This window comes from Gallinula chloropus (assembly GCF_964237585.1).
Source record: "Gallinula chloropus genome assembly, chromosome: 8".
NCBI lineage: Eukaryota > Metazoa > Chordata > Aves > Gruiformes > Rallidae > Gallinula > Gallinula chloropus.
The window spans coordinates 23287107-23309764 of record NC_140093.1 but is presented as its reverse complement, the minus strand read 5'-3'; the positions used below and the strand labels follow the sequence as shown (position 1 = coordinate 23309764).

The 22658-nt window shown below is 36.8% G+C and overlaps 1 protein-coding gene across 1 annotated transcript in view; it reads right to left on the bottom strand.

Moving 5' to 3' along the window:
• CLSTN2 (calsyntenin 2) overlaps nucleotides 1-22658 on the bottom strand; it is a gene marked incomplete at both ends in the record, with an annotated part of 358167 nt that overhangs the window by 210615 nt on the left and 124894 nt on the right.

Sequence of the window (22658 nt, the reverse complement as noted above, 5' to 3'; positions counted from 1 at the left end):
TAAAAAGCCAATTATCAAAATACTGTTAATGTATTCCCAAGTGTCAGACACAATTAGGGTCAGACACTTTTGAAGGAATTGCTTCCAATTGCAAAATTCTGATGCAAGAGTAGGGAAATCCAGAGAAAAAGAACTCTTGTAAAGACACAAAGGCAAGCAGAAGAACAAGTTTGAACACTGGATTCTTGGTCAACTTTTTATTTTTTAAATATATAAATTTTTTCTTGTGTTCTGTACATTGTAGTAGAAAAATAAATTTCTACATTTTAATGACTTTGATAAACACCACCACCTCTTTTCTGTTTAACCAGTTTTATTTCTGCTTAAATTTTTCTGAAAAAAATCTGTCCTCAAAATACAGCTGTTTAACATTATGATATCTGGTCTTGAAGTACAAAGAAAAATCACAGGAAAAGACACTTTTAAAATAGGGGGTAACACCACATATCTTCAGATTATTCATGAAACCTTTCAACGTACAGCCCTCTCACCAACCATCTCCTGCTTACTGGCCAGTATGAAGATGCATTTTCCCCCTCCTTTTCACAAGAGGCTAAGTTTTTGCTATGCTTAGAAACAGCATTTTTTTTCCCCCATAGCTACATTCTGAATGTTATGTTTTTGGAACTTCTACATAAGCAGTACAACAGTGTTAACCTAAACAAAATGTAATTTGAAGAATGAACTACCCCAGGCATGAGGGAACACTGCACTAGGGAGTATCTACCATGTTATCATCAGATCCAGACGCAAGGTAAATTTTGTACATATTATTCAGTCGTGTTTAGAGAAAAATGCCTGGTGGGGTAACAGAAATCACCTCAAAGGTGAAGGGTTAACTATTAAAGCAGAAATAAATTAAACAAATGATATTATTTAAAATAACCTCACTATAAAACCAACCAAAACACAGACACACACAACCCTAAATTCCTTCCTGCCTGGTCTTCAGTATAAGCAAAAAATTACAAGAATGAGTTTCAAGTTTCTCACACAAAGTTTCTTCTATGTGAAGAAAGTAGCAATAAACACCAAGACAACAGAGGGAGATCTGGCCACAGCAGAAGAGCAGGGCAACTAACAAATTCCTTTGTTCACTGTCTTCTTGGAAAAAGCTAAGAAATATATATAGGGCAAGCACAAGCATATTCTTTTTCCTTCTTGTTTCTTTGTTTAATCATGAGGAAATTATAGACTCAGGAAGAATCAGCAGAGGTCCTTTTGAAGCTGAATTATTTTATCTTCTAACAACTAATATAATGACTTTGATTTCCTTTATATATTGCAATATATATTCTTTCAGAAAGAGACATATTTATCATTAAGGCTGTTTTTCCCATTTTTGCCATAACTAAGCAATGGAAGATTAAACTGGGGATGTGCCAGGAAAGGGTGAAAAGGAAAATAGGGAACTCAATTCTCTTCATCTTGTAATGGCTATACAGCCAGAGGAGAGAGCAGTGAGTTTATGTAATAGGATGAAGGCCAAAAGTCTTGTCGATTTTGAAATATGAGAAGTGACGGATGCAATTTCAGAGCTTTGTGAGGCATTTGGGATTCCAGTTTGCAGGACAGTTGAAGTATTTTGTATCTATTACGTGAATTGCCTGAGCATCCAGACATAAATATGCTACACTGTTACTCTGATATGACTCAAAGACTTTGATTGACATATGCTGTAAAGAACAAAATGTGATCCCTTAATTGAAAGCAGATACAATTCAATAATGAACTAATAAAGAGGAATTTACATTAAAGGAGAACTACTTATTCAACTAAAAGCTGAAGTACCAAATCAATTTTTTCCTTCCTCTTGGTTCTGTTACCTGAGTTCTCACCAAGAAAAAAAAAGTAAAACCCCCAAAACTCCAACAATAGCAAAAAAATGCAAAAACCATCCATCCTTCTAGGTGCACCCTCTTTAAGACATGATCTTTTTCCTCCCTTATCTACTATCTCTACTTTTCTAATATTAATGTATCCAAGTAAAAACATCACCTGCAACTCAGCCACTAATTCCTCTGCCTTAGAGCAGTGGACCTGTTCCTCAAAATATCATTTCCTGTAACTTAAGCAATATTTCCTTTTAACACCCACTTTTCTTATTCTAGAAAAATAAATTTAACATGTCTGAGATAGATTAACAGACAATCATATCAAGGCTGTATTTATGTTAAGGGGAATAATTTGTGGTTTAGACAATGTATGTAGAAATTGGCACAAAATTACAGAAATCCCATGAGCTGAGCAGATTTTTTTTATGAGCTCCACCTTTTTAACAGATAGCCAAAGCATAGTTGAACAAAACAAAACAAATCACTTTTTTTTATTATAATTGGTTAGAACCTAAAGATCTTAATGTAAACTCATAACATTATGCTTTCCTTTTAATCCACAACTACATTAAAGTTTTATTCTTGGTTATATCAACACCAGTCAAATTTTAGGTCGTGTTAACGAAGACACAGTAATGCCTCTCTATATTTATTTAAACACCAGAACAAAAAGCGTTTACCATGCTGCCTCCTCTAGGCTATATGAATTTAAATAGAAAAAAAAAAACCCAACCAACCACATTAGTTAAGAAATTATGCCGTTCGCATTATATAAAGCGTTTATTAGAAACCCTTGAAGATTATCATGTAAACTATTGGAATTTGATAAACTTCAAAATAAGTAGGAACCTTTTATTTTATCTTTAAATGGAAAAAGCATGAGTGGTTAAAAACATTTTACTATTTCTCAGCAGTGTTTACAATTAACTTTCTATAAAAGAAAGTGATAATCAAACTATATGCTTTAATTTGTATTTGCTAATGATGGAGGAAATCTATGTACACATTTCTACGTGAAGCTTCAGGATCTGAGACAGCAAGCTAAACTCTAAAAAGAGAGCAAACTGCATACACTGCAGGTAAGAGCTATACAGAAAATTGTTTTCCCTCTTAAGGCGTATGATGCTGTGGCATGCTTCTGTTAAATCAAAGAAAAAGGAAAACAAAAAGTATAGTTTTGCCCTTTTTTAATATAAAAAAAACTGTGAAAGCTTTCTGTGAAAGCAGTTATTGTTTACCTTTTTCATGCATTTTTTTCTAGTCTGGTAAATGTGAAATTAGCATAATGTTTTCATGAATTCAAACATATATATAGTTAAGATGTACAGATTAAAAGTACCTATGCTGTGGGTTTGCTTTGTTTTTTTAAAAAGCGTGACTCTTACTATAATTTATTAGTCATTCATATAAAATCATAAATGATTTGTAGCATCTAGGATAAGTCAATTAATCTTTTTTCCTTTACCGCAGTTAGAGGTCAACTCATTAAAGTATGCATGCATTATTTACTCTGTATTTTTATAGTCTGCCCCACCAAAGCTTGTGATTACAAGCCTTTGGATGCAATTAAACCATCTTGCTAGACAACTGCCACTCTGTGTTCCATCTGCAAATGCACTTGGCATATAAAAGAATGAAGTAAAAAAAAGCAAAAGAAAATCAAACTAATTCTGTAGAGTCTGCAGGAAATCTCATGCCCCTAGGAGTGTTGTCTTGAAAGTCAGTTCAAGGAAAAGTCCCCAAATTTAGCCAAATAAACACAGAGGATGGAAGATGTTTAGAATAAAGAATACAATGCCAAAGTTCTACCTTCTATTTAGGTGCCTTTCCCCACCGTCTGCATGGTGCCCTGGGTTTTATCCCCTCTAGACAGCATGCTCAAAACCCCACCCTGCTACTTGCCACCTTGTACAAAGTAAGAAAAACAACCAACCCCTCATGCCAAACTCCCCTAGAAATTATAATTGCTTCTGAGCCCTTTATACCTGCACCACATAGCCCATGGGAATCTCTGCAGCAGAAATAGAGAACAAATAATAAAACATCAATACGTTAGCGTAAGGAAAATATCAACCAACCCCCATCCCAAGCTCTTTGACAATCTAAAAAAAAAGTCCTTTCCTAAGTATGGCCATAGGTACACAAACTTGTGTCTGTAATGTCTACAACATTAGAAGATGACTGCCTGTTTTATCAAACTGCAAGACATGCACAGCGTTTTCTGAAGGCAGTCGCACTCTGTAAATTAAATCTTCCAAGTCTCAATGTCTGTGCGCAGAGCTGCAATTTTTCAGTGCAGAAGTATTATTATAACTGGACCACAATATAGACAAAATGTATGAGGACATCATCTTATGAGGAAAGAAAACATCTTTTCTATAATCCAAGATAGACACTTCTCTGGGGCGGGGCGAGTGGGTGGAAAGCAGCATATGTACATGGAATGCAGTACAATGGTATTGCCAAAATTCAGATGGTTTCTGACTTAAAATACTTAGAAAATGTCACTGATCCAAAAATAACACATTATAAAAGAGCTATAAAAGTGAAAAAGGGAAGACTAGAAGTTTAAATTACTGGTAGTAGGGCAGACTATATTGTCTAGTTGATTTAACTGCTGGTTTCTAAACTTTAGGAAGTTAAAACTTGAGGTAGCAAATTATGAGTTAAGAATTGTTTTATGAATGCAAATGTGTTTTTCTTTCTTTTTTTTCCAAAATAGCACAACAAATTTACTTTACAAATGTACTGATAATATATTCTCTCATCTGAGTTAAAGAGGTTGTTGATTCCACTTTAAATTAACAGAAAAACGTAGCCTTTCTTACCACTTAGTTCAGTTCTAAGTCCTTTCACCTGCTAACTTCAATGATCTTCAGCTCAGCCTTTTTGAATCCTGTCTTTCTAAGTGTCAAAGGGCTTCCCCTAAAAACCAGCTAAATTGCAGGTGCTTAGGAAGCCTCTTAAGCATACGTATGAAATCCCATTAAGTTCTATAGAATATGAGACGGGACCTTGTGATTTAAGACCAGTCTGCAATACAAGCAACAAGTCCTGGTCTTGCACAACAAAGAAAGAGAATGCTTCTAATGCCCTATCAGGAGGGTACCACATAACAAAAATCCTGAAGATGCAGATGACATACTGACATCTGCAAGGCACGATCATTATAGCTGATAACTCCTCCCCAGATCTGGATGCCAGTGGTGTGGCAGTCTACTCCTGTGGGGTAGGTAATACTTTGCTAGGTAAATGCAACAGTAAGATTTATGGGGTCAGCAAGGGCTAGAGTTCTAGATCTTCATTTTCAGAGAAAAAAAGCAACTACAAACTAGAAAGTGCCCATTGCTAAAATCCAGTGGCCTTTTCTCTGGATAGTTTTAACAGTTCAGGATTTAGGATCAAGAAATGGAAACTTTCAAGGGAAAGAGGGAGACGTCAGAGGATGATTTTTATTCACCAGTGTGGCTTGTGTGATATTCAATCTTATACTTCCAAGTCAGAAATTCTGAAAAATCACATTCTTAACAGAAATTTGCTGCAGTCCTCCGTAACTCTAGATACTGATACTGAGCATTTCAAATATTGTTTTCAATAGACAAGTTCTGTTCACATAGTTCATACATGTGACTGTGTTGTGCACATATAACTTCATAACATAGTATACCTTAATTCTTCCACAGTATGACCAGAGATGCAAACCTGGATTTACAGCATTGCCTGTTCCAGAATGGGTTGGGGCTAAAACCCAAAGATAGGGATGAAAGCTAAAATCTCAGAGAAGCAGCTCTAACAAAGACTAGTGGGTTTGGGGTCTTAGGTAATTACAGAAATGAGGATTAGGAGTTTGGTAAAAATTTCAGTCTTCCTCTGGAAGGCAGAGAAAACAAGGATAAGGACAAATGTATTTTAAGAGAAAAGACTAAGCTAGAAGTGGAAACTGAAAATGCCTAGGAAGTATGAGAAGTAAAGTCATGTTTGCATTTTACAGGATTAAACCTTTCTCAGCATTAGCAGCGGCTATGTCAGCAGAAAACAGAATGCCATGTTTCCCTATATACAAAAGCTGCTGAAAAACTTTCCTGAAACTTTCACATATAAACCATTTTTGATACATTTTGCCATAGACAAATTGCAAACAACAAATTTATTCTTCTGTCTCACACACTTAGTTCTCTATGCGATGTCATTGCCTGAATTTCTGAAACACTGGTAGTTACGTTCTGGTTTTGCTTTTAGGTAGATATTTTAAATCATAATGCTTTATGTGCTTTTATATCAAGTAATAATGTGAAATTCCTGTCTCAATTAAGGGGATTTGGGTTTTGACACTAAGTTCAGTTAAAGCAGAATTTATATGATTGATATGTGATTATGAGATGTGAACTCTTTGGAGAACGTTTTAACTAAAGAATACATTACAAGCAGTGCTTCTCTGCAATATTAAATTACTCAGTGGAATTCCTACAGATAAACTGGCATTGGTTTGATCATACTGCACAACAAAAACCTATTTTGCATGTAATAGACTGCACAAGAAAGTCTTCTACCATAAGTACATTTTCAGGGCCCCAAGAGAAGGCCTTTCAATAATGACAATTCCCATTAGCAGAATTTGTAAGAAAAAAAAAGGGGGAAGAAATTGAGGTGTAAGACTCCTCCTTTGCTGGTAGCTCATTCTTATTACAAGCTTATTTAACCAAAAGTATCAAACACCTTTACCTAATGGCTTGAATAATACTAGGCAGTAATCTATTGGCTAAAGTAAACCAACATTCATTCTATTCTGACAAGCTTTGAATTTTATGTAGCTATAAATACACTTGATTCTCTTGTAAAAATGGGGGTGGGTATGTGTGAAAGTTGGAGCAAATTATTTTTAACATTGACCAAAACAGTATTAAAAGTTTAACAGGAACTTGCTAAATTCTCTAGTCAATCCAAACCTGCACTGTTCAGGAAAAACAGTCTAGCTACAAATTCAATTAAACTCTACTCACAACATTGATATGTGGAGAGGGACTCGTTATCAGGAAGTATAGTAATAGGAAAAGAGGTAATAGGTTTAAACTAAAAGAGGGGAGATTTAGATTACACATTAGGAAAAAACTCTTCCCTGAGGGTGGTGAGGCCCTGGCACAGGTCGCCCAGAAAAGCTGTAGCTGCCCCTGGATCCGTGGCAGGGTTCAAGGCCAGGCTGGAAGGGGCTTTGGGCAACCTGGGCTGGTGGGGGGGTGTCCCTGTCCATGGCAGGAAGCTGGAACTAGATGTGCCATGAGTTCCCTTCCTACCCAAACCAGTCTAGGATTCTATGATTCCACGTAAAACTTCTAGCAACACTTTTACTTTTGATCCTTATTTCTGAACAGCACATTTAGAATTTATATATGCATCTTAAGAATAAGCATTTGTGCTTCATTGTCAGCCTTTAGGTTAGCCTAATAGTTATGCCCCCTGTGCCTTAAAATGTTTAAGTTTACAAGTTATTTTTATTAATAAAGAGATATCATCTCCTTAAGATGTCCAGTTCTTATAAATATATCTGTTGATATTTGTCATAACAAATAAGACTACAGAGAATGAAAAACTGAATTCTGAACTACCACAGACTGTATGCCTCAATGTTCAGTCCAGGATGCTGCCTGTGTACTATATATAAAGGAACAAAATTAGAATTTGATGATGAGTCTGTCCCACAACTAGCCATGGGAGCTTCAATAGCTCACACCTGATAAAGTCCTCATATGTGAAAGTCTAGACAGTTAAAAAGCTTGGGGAAAGTATCTAATAGCACAAAAATATTTTCATTCATGTCACAAGGACAGAAAAAGGTCATAATCAAACAAGGCTGTGTTTTCTTATGTATTGAGTTGTACTCAAAAAATTATCTTGCTTACCAATGTTGACCTTTAATTCAACAGAGATTTCTAATGATTTCTAATGAGCAGCCTCATTCTCATTTTAAAATACATAAACACTTGACATTCACAATAATTTCATTTAACTATCTCCAATATCTAATAACTCCATGCTTAGTAAATGAAACTGCCCCATTCTTACATGCGTTATCTTTTTTTTTGTTTGGGCTGAAAGCTCTTCAGAACATGGATTTATGTTTCCATTATGAGAGTTTACAGCACGCATTTCAACCTGACTCTAGTCCTTATTCCTTAAATAAACAACAAATTTGTTCCCTGTGTAGAGTTTTGTCAGATGATACTGTCTGAATCGGGATTCCAGCACAATTGTTTCATGAAATGGATATCGATAACTTGTAAATAAACCTGATACTTAAAGCAAAGCTGAGGAACACACAGATCACCAGTTAACGTTTATATCCATGCAGTGTGTTGCCATAGGAAACAAATGAAAATAATCAATGATTATGCAGGAAAGCAATAGTAATCCCCTAATAGCACCAAAGATAGATCTCACTGAGGAGTTACAGATCTGCAGGGTTCCCTGTTTAACAAATTTGCACATATAATGCCTCTCTGATTGCCTGAAATATGAAAATCAGGGAATTCCAGTTGCTGACATTTATTCCTATGAATGATCTCAATCATGACATCCCTAAAATGAATACTGTAGCTATTACACAACACTAGATATTTTAATATTTGCTTAGCAGATTTTCAAAGGTCCTAGTTTCTCTGTACTTTATCACTCAGGTTAGGAACAGTTTTTCTTTGTAAACAGTAACTTAAATTGAAGGTTTTTAAATGGAAATTAGAGTAACTTAGGTTTTACACAATTACGTCTCAAGAATTTCAGCAGTACTCCGCAGTTGTGAATGGTGTTTTGAAAAACTAAAGATTAAAACCACTATTAGATTATGAGGCTAAAGTAATACAAGAAAATTTTAGAAACTGTAACTTTATATAATTTAGTGCCATGCTATTCTGGCAGCAAAGACTCTTTGGTGTTATCACAGATTGCATCTGACTGAATGCTCTTGCTCCTACACATAAGCCCACACTTTTGGAAATCTTGGGGAATGAGCTAAATCCTAATGCCATGGATAGCAAAGAAGTCGTTTATTATTTTAAGATAGAAGAAAGTACTGATGTTCATCTTTCCATTATTTGTTCAAAAGTTCCACACAGCAGGGGCTGAGAGATACTCCAATTGAGAGAATCTGATTACATTAAAGGACAGGTATTGCTACCTGTCCTTTATTTAATCTAGAAAGATGGGGCCCCAGACTACCCTGAAAGAGGCTAGCGAAGTTTTTCTTTATTATAGCTACTACTCTCCAAACTAGTCATGTTGGTTTTGAAACAGCGATTGCATTATCAAAAAGTGATGCTTTATTCCCCAAAGAAAACCAAGAAACTCAAATACTTAAAGAGAAGGAAAAAATATGAAGAGTGCAAGAAACAACGATACTGATAAATTCTAGACACGTTTCTGTGAGCAAAGGCTTGTGAAGCTGAAAGGTTAAGGGGAAGATGCGACAATGCACAGGAACATAGAGGCTGGGACCTAAGAAAACTTTACAGTATGCATTCTCTGGATAAGGTGTACAAATTTTGGATTATGGTTAAACCTCAAATAGACTACACATGCCAGAATCACTCTTACACTGTGAGATACACACATCTATTACACACAAATCATGGTTTCATGTTAGGACATCCTGTCTAGGATTCTTGTACCAAAAACCACAGCTTATACAATTAATATAAAAATAACTATCAATAGTGTAGACAGAAGAATACTACAGAGCAACACTCAATAAAGTCCATTTGCAAGTATTTCCATGTTTTGCCTTGAGATGTCTCTTAAACTGATATGTGCCTCAGAAAAAATATCAATTTATTAACTTACTGTCCATCCTCAAACCTCTCTCCAGAACACACCTTAAAATGTATTACATGATCCTATGCATTAAAAAAATAATTATTACATCACTTTTACTAGCATGAATGAACAATACTGATGGCAATGGATAGCATTGTCTGTGTAAATCACAGCCAAAATGTGATAATGCACAAGGAAGATAAAGATAATGACAGAATGTCTTCTGGTCTGCTGTCACTACAGTGGGGCTGTATCCATGACAGTAATTTTTTTGGAGATTGTCTATTTTCTTCTAAAATCCCAACATTTTCTTGGGACAGGGTCCAACTTCTTTTCACTTTTATACAGTGCTGCTTAGTTTATGGTCCTTAACTAAAGCTTATGCACACTCAAAAAAAAAAAAGTCTCCCCCAAAAAGCAATAAGAACATGGGTGTTTCAGAAATTTTAAGAGTCAAGACCTCTGTGTTTCAGCTATCCAAGACACAAGAATTAATGTGACTACATCGGCTATGGAATCAGTGTCAAACATAAAGACATCCTGCTTCTCATAACAATAATGCATTGTTCAGCCATATTACATCTACACTTTAATTTTTTCTAGTTTATTTATTTTCTTTTAACAACTTGGTTTAGACTGAGGAACTGCCTGAAATAAATATTTTTTAGCTCTGAGACTGTTTCTGATTATAAGCAGCTCTGACTTTATGACACAATATTTAATGTAATTGTATTTTATGCTCTTCCTCATTAACAATGCTGCCTTTTTTTCCAAGGCAATCCTCTTTCTCTCGGTACACTTTTTACAAAGTTATCACTCATTCTACTTGGATGGTGTATTCTTTCCTCAAAACTCACCCATCTCTTCTGAGTTTCAACCTGAAAATGACCTCTTATTTTTCTTTTTCTCTTCCCCCTCAATATTCTCAGGGTGTCTTCTAATTTCTAGATGATTTGAAACATATCAGTCTATTTGCATAGAAATTAAGTGGCCAACAGCCTAATTTTAAAGTAAAATGCATACATTAGCAAATTCTCTCTCCTCATATCCACATGTATGTATTTAAATAATAAATTGTAGGTACAGTTGCTGTTCTGAGTCAATGTGTGGCAGAAGTTGCCTGTATAATTACCTGTGTCATACTTAAAAAAATCACTGATTCCTGTTCCAGTCAGAGATGGACCATGACATTGCATGAACCAATAACACCTTTCTATCCCCCTTCTGCTTCAACCATAGCACCAAGAGACTGTTTAGATGTCAGCCTCTTTAGGAATGACAGCAATCTATCAACTTCCACAATGATTTAAGACAGCTTTCCAGCAGTACTCTAAGTACCCTTTGTGTACAATTGTTCCTTTCACTTCAGTGTGATCAAAACAAGTGAGGAAGGACATATTCAAACAGAGCAAAGAAAGCTAGACATCACCTCACTCTTATTAAAGATAACTGCTGTCAGCATTCTAGGCTCCTCATTACCTTTCAGATGCAAACATAAACATTACACAATGGTTTATTTTTTCATTTTTCCTCCTTCAAAAGTCATTACTTTCTGTCTGTGTTTCTGCTCTACTTAGACAACGCTAAAATGCTTTTAGGCCTGTGGCACACTGTAAACGGGGCCTCACAGTAAAAAAAGACACTAAGGCAAGACTGACCAACCTTCCTGAATGCATAAAGCCACATGACAAAACCTTCTTATCATCAAATAAAAAAGCAACACAATGCCTGCAGCTAGGTCATAGATAGAAGATGACAATGCCACCAGGTTCCTTTTCTCTACTGAGGATGGAATGTTTCACTCACATGGCAACCAAGTTACATCAGCTAAAGCAATTTCTACCTTTCACTTCTCAACAACTACCATTAACATCGGACAACTCCTGCTTTTCTAGCACAGCCTCACTACTTGTCAAATGAGACATTCACTGTGGGAACAGAAGTCTCACGAACCCCATGCAAGTCAGATGTGGCCCATGAGTTACGGGCCAGCCACTAGGTCTGCTGACAGGAGATAAAGCAAATCTAAAAAAGAAAAAAGAAAAAAAAAAAAAAAGGGAAAACTGCTGGTTTGAATCTTGATGTAAAACATCGTATGTGTAATGGGCTACGAGGATTACCAAGCAAACAGACAAGAGTAAATCAATCAATGGTTAGAGAGGACATCCAGCCCTCAGGCACCACAACCCCTTTGTATGCATATTGTTTAGGAGTCGAACACTGCGCTGTATTTTTCCACCAAAACACGTCTCAGAGAAAACATCTAATTTTGAGAACCTCTGCAAGACTGGACACAATCAATACTCCTTCCCATCAAAAAAGGTATAATACTGGAATAATTAATTTCTCAGAACTGCTCAACATGAATACCGCCATAAAATATTCTCTTTGTATCTATAAATTCCTTCAACACTCATCTCTGCCTAATCTTTAAAACAGCTAAGCTTTAATTCATTACTTATTTGTATTCCTTGATATTTACAGAGATCATTTCTTAATTACTGCTACCTGCTGTAAAGAGAGTTTCCAGTGCAGAAAAAATTGTTTATCAAACAGAAAACAGAATGATGGAAGAAAAATGAAATCACATCTTCTACACATTTTGGGTAATTATTAGTTTATCAGTTAAGTCTCATATCTAAATACAAAACACTGCTTTGCCCAGCTTTGTCTTTAATTATCAACTACTACTATGAATTGCTAATAAGCAAGATTGATTTTGACCGATGACATATCAGCTTTTATCCTACAACGCCACAGATGGGACACATTTTATTGCAAATTTCATTTCATGTTTTTTATTGCAAAAGGTATGGAACAATGAATGATTATTATATATTTTACAGTTCATTCACTTCAAACTGATCATTTGATATTCATTACTCCAGTGACAGGCACATTCTGTCAGTTTTACCCCTCATTATGCACCTATATGCATTTGAGCAAACAACATTTTGAAAGGAGACTTCAACCAAGTTTCCATTTGAAAAAAAGAAACAAGGTAACTGTAGTGGCTGCTGTCAAAGGAACAGTTGACTAAAGTCATATTTCTGATACTTCTTACAACCTGGTTGAAAAACTAGTTTTGGGCATAAAAATATACAACCATATAAATCACTCCCATAAAATCTGAAGAAAAGGTTAAAGCTCCTGGACATATTTTCAAGAAATAAACTTTGACTTCACTTTTTCCCCAATATTTCAGATCTTATAGATTTCACAACACAGAAATCATTATTTTTGGTATTTCAAAAGGTCACCCTGGTGATAGTCAATGCTTGAAAAGGCAAGTAACAAAGAAGGCCTTTTATTCTGGACTTCCTAAAACAACAACCCCGACAGTTTCTATGTATCAATTTCAAGTAAGAGCTCTCTGGATGCTCTTCTTCTGAATTGGTGATAATCAAAATCTTTCGTCCATTAATTGCATGTTCAATGATATATTCAAAGGACACTGTGCCCTCACAACATTTGAGTTGCTAATAGAAAAGTGATCTGATCTTCCAGCTTTTAACATCCCCAAGAACAAGTTCCGGATACAAAATAGGAGGTTATCGTGGAAATATGAAATGTTAAATGTAAAATACATAGAACAAATGAGTACATTTCAAAGGCAAGCACACATAAAAATACACATAAATACAAACCAACAGAGGATAAAATAAAGCTTTGTGATAAACACAGCTGAAACATATCAATGAATGAACACTAAAAGGGAAACAAGACCATCAACTAACTCACTGGCCTTCTAAGAACCTTCTGTACTAGTTTGTGCAGAATAGAGAGAGCATGCAAAGCTAAAATGGTGGGCACCCATCAGATCGCTCAGGCTTTCCTGACAGGAGTCAAGACCTCTATGGAAGAAATAAGCTGGAATGAAGAAGAAATTGCCTGCAGCTACATAAATGCAGAAATGACCCCATATCATAAATGGTAAGGCACAGAAGTACAAATTTTGCAGGGGTCAACACTGATGGCTGTTTATTGCCCAATTTGGAGAGCCTGTTGTTTGAAAGGACAATAGAAATAACGTAACAAATCAGAGTTAAAATTTTATGCAATTACTTGCATTTTGAGGTCCTAAAAATGTACTCCTACATGTACTATCCCCTGTGCAAAGGTAGAAAAGTCTGAATATGTCATGTTCTCAGATGAAGTGTACAACAGCTACAATTAGGTTTCTAGTTCAGGTAAAACTTGTAACTGTCCTGAGTCTCTCATGAATTGAAAAAAGAAGCCACAACACTAACACAAACCATTTAACTCTGTTTTTGATGACTTCAAAACTTCATTCATTTAAGATTCATGCACAGTAACTGCACAATGACAGTTAAAAACTCTAAAATTGTTATATATAGAAGTATAATTGAATGTTTGTATCAAGCTTGGGAAACCAGGAAAGTGCCTGCAGCTACATAAATGCAGAAATGATACTATACCATCATGCAAACATGCATTTTACAAGGCTTATGCATGGATTTGGCAATTGCTTGCATTTGTATCAGCACATCTTCAACACTGCTCATCAACCTTTATTGTTATAGCACAGATTACTTTTTTTTTTAAAAAAAGGCACAAAAAAACCCAGAAAAAAAACCAAAAAAAAAAAACAAAAAAAGGGACACAATTTAAGGTAGTCCACATTTTGTAAAACCAATAGAGTAAAAAATGCCATCTATATTTTTCCCCTTGGAAATTAGACTAAATGAGAAAAAAAGGCTAACTTGACTTTAGGGGAAAAAAAAGAAAAAGATATTTTACTGAATTTTTCAGTAACTGAATCTACAAGCTCAATTCACTTAAAGTTTGAAGCAACTGAAGCCACCTGCCTAGGCAAGGTCAAAGAACTGCAATGATTCAGCAAGAAGGGGCAAGAGAGGACCAATTATATTTGACTAGTCTCATATATCAGTAGTCCCCAAATACAAAGAGGAAGAAAAAACTGTTGTCAAAAATGACGTGCAGTCTAGAGCGAGGATTGACAATCTTTCAATAGTCTCTTCTTTTTTTTTTTTTTTTTTTTTTTTCCCAAGTAAAACTTTGAGTAGCTTTACATCAAGGATGCCAATTTGAATCTACAAATGGGAGCAGGAGCTCACCATTCCTAGTCCTTACTGGGTTTCATTAGAGATTGGAAAACAGCACACTCAGATCACGGAGGACCAACAGCAGGGCTCACATATGTGAGATCTTAGAGGAGCTCTGCAGGAGCAAGGCTTTGGGAGCTGCTGCTTCTCACAGATACACATCAGACAAGATTATTCAAATTTATCAAGTATGTTCATACATTTTAACAAGATGCAGATGACAGAGAGAAATGATGACAAGCAAGCTGCCCTAACAAATGCCTCACATTATTTTCATCTATCTTACCACTGATACTACACAACACATTTGCATAACAAAGTGATAAAAATGCACGGGCCTTGTGCTTACATTGTTTTGAGAAGGAATGCAGAAAAAAAGTCACTGAATTTGCTAGGTATGGCCTTTGTTAAATGCTACTAGGAATAACAGTCATGTTCACAAAAAACCTTATTCTCTTATTCTCTATTGCCTCATATCAACAATATTCCTTCCTTTCTTTGCTAATAAAACAAGAAAAAGAAAAACCCACTAAGATGATTGTGCAGATCATATTCTCACTGGAGTAAGTATAAGGAAAATCCCAAGAGTCTCAGCAACTATTTAAAGGTGACAGCAAACCTACAGACACTATAAGCTCAAAGGTTTGCCATGCTTGCAGTACTAGATTACATCTGAACGCCTCAAAGTTCTTGAGCCCTGCCTTCTGCTCCATGGTTTTGACATATACCTCTGCTCCCCCAAGGCCAGGACTTAGTGCCCAGTTAAGAATCAGCTCCTGATACCTCAAACTTCCAGCTTGGCGCATCAAGCTGGTGCATCAAACAAAAATCTCCCTTAAAAGTAGCACCTCTGCTGCTTTCGACATTCCTCCCCTTGATCACAACCCATCACTACTATTTAGTTTACCAAAATTTTGAAATCTGGAATTGGGAAGAGGAGTGATGGTGGCTGGAGTTTTTCTCTCCATGGAACAGGGCTGTTTTAGTTAACCGCTGTTCACAGGAATAGAGCTTGTTCAGATATCTTAACAGGGTAGTTACAAGCAGAAGCACTTTCAGCAGTCTTCCTTCTTTCAGTCACCATGACCCTCAACCTTAAGGAGGAGGTTGAGCTGGTAAATTGCAAGTGTGAGGGTCATGCCCAGTACACTGGCAGAGAAAGTGCTGCAAGAGGGAAGTTGTATTTTGTAACATTATGAGCTGACACTGGCACAACCATGCAGATGGCATGGTGCAAAGACAGTGCCTTTTTGGTGGGAAGATCCCCCAGCCACCCAAAAAAATCAGTGAACTAACAGAGGACTGAGGGAAAAGGCAGGTCATTTTTTTTTGGTACTAGCAGCTTTTAGTCTTTGCTACCACTGGCTGAAGGACATTGTCAAAAAATGGGTTTCAAGGAACAAAACAAATGTCACATCAAATCACTGGATTTAACACTATAAAAAGGGGTATTTGTCTGTAAAAAATACTCATTACTTTTTGTTAGCTTGTTTTTGGTTTTGTTTTTGTTTTTTTTTTAAATCAGCTATGGTTTAGAGAAATATTATTTGGCCAGGTTTATTACTAAACCTTTTTTTACCAGAAGCACAAAGTGCGACTCTGTGCAAATCATAATTTCATGGACACTTGAACCGAGTCAGAGCTACCGCCCTACGTTTCACTGGCGACCGAGTTTCTGTAACTAACTCTCATACCAGCATCGCTCCCCAAAGACAAGGAAAGCAACAAACAAGAAAATGAAATATTCCCATGCCCATCCCTCCCCTTGCAATGGTGTCTGTTTGGAAGCTGGTCTCATTTGAACTATGTAAGAAATATCTGCAGAATTCTGCAGACTCAGAAAGCTTCTGTGTAACAAACAGTGCCTCAAATTCCATCAGGGCTATACCAGAGGAATCTGAAACAGCATCAGAGAGTTCACTGAAATTACTCTACTTTTAGGTCAAAATAGCAGCCTGATCATGTTTTCACACAGCTAGAAGACAGGTTTGAAAAACCTTTGGTGAAATAATCCCGGTCAGACCCTAAAACTACATCTATATTAATTTTAACATTCTATTTGTGTTTTTCCAGCTTCTGATACTACTTACCAGTTTTATCCCACAGTCACTGGACTGTTTGCAAGAGAAGCATTAATGAGAAGTAGTCCACATGAACCCTTCACCCCAGGTAAGCAGTTTCTGCTGTATGCCTTCAAATCAGTTTGCCATCGTGTTCCACATACGTTCTGCACATCAAGAGGAGCACTGGTTGAGCTGCTTCCTCTTCAGGAGAGAGCAGAATCAGAAATTACATATCCTAGTTTTTGTTCTTTTTACTAGATTTTCCTCTGGTTGCTAGACGAACAATGTACACATGCCTAGTAAGAATGCACAAAGCAGTTTATTTACAATTCTTTCTCAGAATATAACACTAGATATATTACAGTAATCCTTTTAGTCCTTGGACACAAGATCATTAGGTATGGGCTATTACTTGCATTATCACTACATTACGCGATCGTTATGAAAAATAAAAAGTTCTAATCAGCATGCTCTTTTATGAAGCACAGTGGTTTGAAACTATTCCCTGGAACAGCCTAAGCATTAGCACTAACCAAAATGAGTAACTGGGGTATTTTCTGAACCAAACAAGGTTAAAATAAAAATCCTTTTTACACAGGAGATTATGACTGATGGCACATGTCAGAGCGTTCAGATCCACAGAACATCAAAAGGATTCACAATGTCATTCTTAGCAGAACATTTCACTAGCAGAGAGCCCAGTACACAAAAAAATATTACTACCCACAATGAGTCTTGCAGGACTGAATGTATGGTACATCACCACAATGAGCTTCCTTAGTCATCACTGTTTATATAAAGCAATTACACAGCAAGTTACAAATCTAGTAAGATTCCGGAATTGGTGTGGGGTGGTTTTTTGATTTTTTTTTTCTCTGTTGCCTGGGTGACTTTTTGATGGTAAAGACAGTGAAATTTTTCCACACATCTGTCAGTGTTTGTGTTTGTTTATCCTTGTCTGTTTCTGATATTGACTGCAGTATATTTACCTTTTTCTTTCGTACTTTTAACATCAATATTTTGATTTATTTCTTTTTTAAAAAGTTTTGGCATAATTTTATGTAACAGCTACAATATATCAATACAAATTTCTCCTCTACGAGGAATGGTGCACATTGCTATGGATTGGACTGAAGCATGTGCAGGGCTACACTGAAAAAATATGGATGGGCAAGAATTATTAGTACATTTTTATGCTTTTAAAATGTCTCAGTCTTCACCTATAACAGCAGTTAGTACAAGGGGCCATATGCAGACATAACAAAACTTTTTTAAGGTCTTGCCCTCATAATTGCCTTCTAGACTTTTCTCAGAACACAGGTATATAATAAGCACAGTTGTATCAAACTTGCACTGGAGATCTAACACACTAAGCAATCTCACAGCAAATGCAAAAGGGAACAATATGGTCCCAGTATTATGAATAAATATCCTTCTAAATGATGATAATTAAGAGTGCATTACAATATTCAGACTACATGACACAATTCACAACATTCATAAGAAATCACCTGAGCTGTTCATTCCAGTGGATCCAATGGATCCAATGAAACCACAGGTACTCATGGAGTCACTTATGCCTCATCTGGGAGGCACTAACAACAAGTGAAAGGCAGAAATCTTTCAACTACCTCCCAACTTCCACAGTCCCAGTTCTGGCAGTTAACAGTACTGGTGTGGGCTCAAAACCTGCAGAACACAGAGATATGCTGTAAGCTCAGCAGAAGTAAGCATGCAACTGACCAGACGAAATGTTTCTACCTAATGTGGACTTCACACCAGAATAGGCCCAAGCCCTAGCCCTGAAACAGGACTATAGCTCTTAATGTGCCCTCAAAATTCAGCTACTTCTGTGTTTTCAAGTTGGCAAAATCTGTACAGGAAAAAAATGTGCAAGGAAAGAAAACCTCAGACGCCTCACACCTGTCAGCTGAGGGCACCCCATGGCGGCTGTCACAACTTGCTGAGGTAATAGTTTTGTTTTTAAAGGTCTTTGGTCATTTATAGATGTTCAAAGCACTTAATTCCAAAGTAATATGCAAACATGGTTTATATTTGAGAGGCATGACACAAATATTTTGGATGAGAATTGATTGGGGCTTAGGCTTTGGAAACTTCTCTTACAAAGCAGACTCCAAAGAACCCGCACTGCTCCTCTCAACATTTTTACTCGGCCTATGCACCCCACTTTAAAGTCTCAAGCTGATGTTCAACCTCTCAAGAAACACTTCCACAAGCATCACTTTGTTTAGTAAGAAAAACTAAAATTAATTACTGCATTGCTGCCACCTTAAACTGAATTGTTGCAAAAGCCTTCCCAGAAAGACACAGTAAATACACTGCTAGGAACCCATGGAGCCACAAAATTTTACCTTAATAGGCACAAAACAGAGATGCCATGATGCAGTTACTTACTGTTAAATAATACTCCTCATCTCTTTCCACTGAGCACCGAAAGTCCCCAGAGAAAAACATTTTTCTCCTTTTCTTTCCCTCTTTCAGTTTAGATTTGTTTTTCCAAATATAATTTGCAAGTGCATCCATTCTAATCCCCGAAGAAGCTGAATATTGCTTTTTTTATTAAAAATAAATGAAAAAATAATAGCTAACTCTGTTAGGCGTAGGCAGCAAGGAATTGGCGGGAAGGCTGCAGGGGCTGCCTCTGTGAGGCGAGGCAGGGGCAGCCTCCAGCTGCACACAGCCGGTTCCAGCCGGTTCTGCAACAGTGCCCCCACAGGCACAGCTCAGCCAATCAGAGGAGCCGGCAGCGCCTCAGGGAAATGCACTGAAGGAAGGGGCAAAGGCTGCCTGGGGCACAGCCAGAGTGCCCGGAGGGCAGCAGGGTGGGAGCAGGAGGAGATGCTGCTGAATCCCTGAGACACCCCCAGCCCCTAGGGTGACCACAGTGGAGCAGGTATTTCCTGGTGGCTCAGGAAAAGGACCACACCAGACCAGGTATCCACACCAGAGCCCATGGAGCACCCCACAGACCCAAGCAGGTGGATACTCCCTGGAAGAACTCCAGCCAGTAGAGAGGATTCACACTGGAGCAGATTTATCCTCAAGGACTGGCAGTCTGGGACGGAGCTCACACTGGAGCAGAAGAAAAACATGGAGAGGAAAGAACAGAAGAGAGGAATTGTTGGAGAGTTACTGTAGCTCCCCATTTTCCCCCTAAAATCACTCATGGGACCAGGGATGCAGGGCGAGCTAGAAGATTCAAGAATTATGAAGTTGAGCCTGGGGAAAAAAGGGTGATGAATGGAGTGAAGACATAGTTTTAATTCCTCTTTGTTTCTCAGTACTCAAATCTATTTTAATTGTTAATAAATTGAATTAATTTTTCCCAAGGCAAGACTGCTTTTCCTGTGAAACTAATTGCTTAGTGCTCTCCCTGTCTATCTTGACACATAAGCTTTTTCCTTATTTGCTCCCCTGTCCTATTGAGGACAGGGAGTGAGCAACTGGGTGGGCACCTGGAAGATGAAACCACCACAGTAACATAGACAAGAAAAAGTGAACCTGAAGTCTGCTATCTGATTGTCTTCAGTACTGGGATATTCCTCCAGTATGCAAAGTGTTTAGCTTACTCAGTTGTGAGAAGACATTACAGTGTGCCCCCTTGGTGATGCAGACAGACTCCCTTTAAATACACTTAGTTTGCAAATTCTGATTTTATGCCCAATATTCTAGATTCAGCATGGAGTGCTGAACCCCCCTTCATAGGGTCTTCTTCATTCTGAGTTAAAACACTTCAAAACTTCTGGTAAGATTAGGAGCATAAATTTTTTATTTAAAAGTGAAAATATTTTTTTTTCACTTTTTCACGTCATAAGAGATATTCCTCTTATGTTCAGGAGAAGCACAGAAGAACACATCTCAAAGTGTGAAATGTGATACTGGACATGAGCATCCTGCTCAGCACTAGTTGCAGACACATTTTATGCACTTGTTTACACAAACAGGAGAAAAAAAAAAAGGTTTTTTTAAACTGCTATTCCAAAAGCTTAAAATTAACGAATTGTAGCTATAAACCCATTTTTAATATTCTTTATCTGCATAACCACCCTATTTGAATACAAGCCATATTATCCTTGTTCTTCCATTTGAAGACTATATAAATATTTTTATGGCTGTTTGTTGTTCTTGCATTCTCCTCAGTACTTGGAGATCTTAAATCTCTGTAGCTTAAATATTACTCCTTGCAGCTCTTGTAATAATGTAAACCAGAATTCTGAGAAACATTTCTAGGTATGCACTCAGTAGCCCTCAAACACTCCTTTAAAATTAGTTTGCTCAGTATATTTTTCACAGCTTTTGTTTGCAGCTGTAATTCTGTTCCTTAAAGCAGTATCATTTCCTTGATTTCTATGTGGGTGTTAATAAATGAGCCTTTTAAAACTTAGGAGTACAATGCCAGTCTGGTTGATAAGACCTGTAAGCCCTAATTCTAGGGGTATTAAAATAAATGGTGTTTAGATAGATTTATTTTTTACTGACTTATTTTTGTGCGTTGAACAGTAGGAAAAACTATTTCTATTACAATTTGCACTAACAGTGGCATGGATTTTCTTTTTTTGAGATGCATAAGATTAAGAAGTATAGAGAAGAGATTTGTCCACTTATATTCTTTTTTACCAGCATGAAAAGAGGTAGAGCCATGTCACTAGTGAGGAAAATATCTATTAAGTTGTCAGTTAAGATACCATTTACCTTAAGAATGTGTAGTAACTGGAAGCTCAAAACGTGACAGATAATGCAAAGCATGTCACAAAAGTAAAAGATAGAATAGTAATTAGCATGGCAGAAGAGATCTTGGAGATGAAAATGAGGAGAGGGATAAAATCCCCTGTGTGCATGTGTGTATAGACACAGAGAGAATGTAGGTACTATATAATATCTAACAGGCAGGCCAGTTTTGTAACCATTGCCTTGCAACCTCATAAATAACCTACCCACTTGCCCAAGACAAAGATTGGCCTTTGGGTTTCTTAGGCCATTAAAGATGGTATTATTTTCATCCCCTTTGCAGCAAGGGAACACAGAGGAACTAGACATTTCAAGTCCTCCATTTGCTCCTGGAAGAAAATGTGTCTAGGTAGCACAAAGACATATATAATCATTTCTGGCTGAGAGTATGAGTCCTTCTTTCCCTACATCCAGATTTGAGGTGGAGTAATTAATTTATTTTGCACATGCACGGTGACAGTGATATGAATGTATTCACAGTAAGAGTCTCTGTTTTTCAAAGCTAATTTGTAGATTATGCAACAAACAAGTATACAAATACTATTATGTCTATTAACCTTATTATAGTAACCTTATTTGAACGTGAGAATGACAGAAGAACAACAACTTGTCTGTGCAGGAACTTTTTAATGGAAGTTAAGAGGCAAGAATAATGGTATGTCAGTGTTCAGTTTCATCAGCCTCTAAGCTATGTCTTTCCTTAGAAAATGTAATTGAAGTAGAATGAAATGTTGAACTGACAGAAAGATCTGACATCCCTTCTTTAAGGAAGGAAACAATTCAGCTGGAGGAAAAGATGACAGCAGCATTTACCTTCTACTGAAATTAGCGTAACAGCCCCACTCAATTTTAATTTAACAATGACTTTTTTTTAGCTTAAAACTAATACTTTGAAAATTGGCAGCATGCTAAGTTGAATAATAGTGAGACAATAGGATAATCCCCATCTGCTACACATTCCAAACTGGACTGACAAAACTGCAATATTTAGGGGCAAAAGAGAATATTGAATCTTATCTAAGTTGTATAGGATATGCATTAATTACAGCTAATAAAATGGATGCATGTTTAAATAGTTTTGGCAAAGGAGTGTAGAACACTCAGGACTGAACGTACCATTC